Consider the following 2,486-nt stretch of genomic DNA (forward strand, 5'->3'; position numbering starts at 1 on the left):
TGAAACCCTTTGTATGCAGTTTTACTCTAATCAGCTACTGAAGAGAAGAATGATAAGGATAGAAGTTATTCACGCAGGAGAGAGAGAGAGAGAGAGAGAGAGAGAGAGAGAGAGAGAGAGAGAGAGAGAGAGAGAGAGAGAGAGAGAGAGAGAGAGAGAGAGAGAGAGAGAAGAAGAAAGAAATCCGATACAAAACAAAAACGACACTTGATTTTAGTTAATGTTTTCATGTAAAAAAAAAAAAAAAATGGAAATAGATGTATGCAGAGGGAACACAAGCATCACCATCAGAATCTACTATAAACGGCAAACAAGAAACCGCAAGGCACTGGTGTTTTGCAAGGCAGAACTGCACATCACGTTTCCTGGATTCTTTGTTAAAAATACCCTATAATGACACAACACATGCACAGAGCGGCAGACACCTTCCTTGCACTGATGGCAACGGGGGACATGTGGAAAAAAAAAAGACTTACGTCATTTCCCATGCCGGGAATCGAACCCGGGCCTCCTGGGTGAAAGCCAGGTATCCTAGCCACTAGACCACATGGGAACACGAATGTTTACTTACACCCACACAAACAAAGACATGCACATATATATAAGAAAGCTGATTATCTCTTACATCACACAATCATCACCACAATAACCCACACCATCCTAACGCATATACGCACAGTACATATACAAACTAACAATATCTGCAGCAACGACAATACTATCACTCCAGCATCACCATCAACCACTACCATTACTGAAGTCATCTCAACAGATTACACCAACAACACATGTTAAATCTGCACCACCAACACCACATTCTGCTTCTCCTCTTTCTTTACTTCTCTTTCTCCTCATCCACTTCGTCTTCTTCTCCCACCACTACCACACCACCACCACCCTTTCTTCTATTACCTCTCCTCCTCCTCCTCCTCATTCGCCGCCATCTTCAGGGGGCGCGGACACGCAGGCGCGAGTCCTCCCGCCCCAGGCAGGGTGTGTAGCTCCCCAGTTTCTTATATTAGGGAAACAATAAAAGAACTCCTCCTTTGTAATGAGTAAAAAGCCTGGGTTTTCCTGCGTCTCGCATTAGGGTGACACCCGCCGCGTGGGAAGACGACCAAAGTGGGCCATTTCTCTCCAAATTTGTGGGATGGGACAAGATGGACGCCGACCTACTTTTAGTAATGTAATTTTAATGTTCTTTTTCTCGCGGGTAAGTGTGGAGTGTGGCCATAGAGGAAGTGTGTGTCTCGCCAGCCTTTGTCTTCTCCTGTGTGTGTGTGTAGGAGGCGGTGGGGGGAAGGGGGGAGATAGGGATTGTATGGAGCAAGGGAGAGGGAGTGCTTTGCTTACTCTCCGCACACTGGCGTTTGTCTTCAAGTTATCGCGGGTATTCCCAAGCATACGGGCACTTCCCAATCCCACATTTTTACAATTTTCCTTTGAGTCGCTCTTGTTGTCTCGGACAATAAAGGCGGCGAGCGAGAGGGAGGAGTTCCTGCCAAGCTAATTATTTCCCTGCACCCTCTATGCAGGAGGTCTTGCGGGAGTCTTTTGCGATGTTTCCTTCAGGTATCCAGAAATATAAGAATTCTTTCACATTTTGCTCGTTTCCTTTTTTCATTCACATTCAGTCATCTCTTGTCGAAATAGCATCTTATTACCATACATAATAATAAAGAATTCATATGTATTTATTTATTTTTTTTTAGCTATAGAAAACGTATTGAATATTTTTTTTTCAGTTTCTTTTACTGCAGGCCAACATAGTCCGCTCATTCCCAGTCTGTCCTTTCTTATAATAGTGCTAATACACTCACTATCACTTCGTATTTTGTCATTATACTACACTACAGTAAGCCTCAAGCCTCTCGTCATCTTTCACAGTGCCACACACACACACACACACACACACACACACACACACACACACACACACACACACACACTCAACATCCTATCAACATCCGCCCCTATCCTCCCCTTCCATCAATCTTCGCTGTCTCGCCGCCGCCTCTCCCTCACCATCCGCCCTCTCATCCCTCTCATCTCCTTCCTCTCATCCCTTCCCTCTCCTTCCTCTCATCCCTCTCCTCGCCTCTCTCTCATCCCACTCTCACCGTCAGTCTTCTTTTTCTAGGATCATGTATTCATTCCGCTCCTCCCTCCTCCTCCTCCTCCTCCTCCTCCTCCTCCTCCTCTTTGTCCCTCCACCTCAAGCTAGTGTCCCCCTATCCTCCTCCTTCTCCTCCTCCTCCTCAACCTCTCCCTACCTCCTCCACCCTCTCCTCCACTCCTCTCCACCTTTGCCTCCCTGTCTCTTACCTCCTTTCCTATCCTCCTTGTCTAGCTTCTCCTCCCCCATCTCCCTCCCTCCTTCCCTCCCTCCATCCTTCCTCCTACTCCGCCCGCCCCTGCCTCCGCCAGAAGGAAGCACCTTAGACCACCTCGTACGCAGACTATTATTCTGGAGGCGGAATATAAAC

General features: G+C 46.9%; 1 non-coding gene across 1 annotated transcript; it reads right to left on the reverse strand.

Annotated features, from left to right (window-relative positions):
* Positions 1 to 481: 481 nt before the first annotated feature.
* On the reverse strand, positions 482 to 553 carry Trnae-uuc (transfer RNA glutamic acid (anticodon UUC)). Its single transcript has one exon. It is a non-coding gene; the product is annotated as a tRNA-Glu (tRNA).
* Positions 554 to 2,486: the final 1,933 nt, after the last annotated feature.

This window comes from Scylla paramamosain, chromosome 3 (assembly GCF_035594125.1).
Source record: "Scylla paramamosain isolate STU-SP2022 chromosome 3, ASM3559412v1, whole genome shotgun sequence".
Taxonomy (NCBI): Eukaryota; Metazoa; Arthropoda; class Malacostraca; order Decapoda; family Portunidae; genus Scylla; species Scylla paramamosain.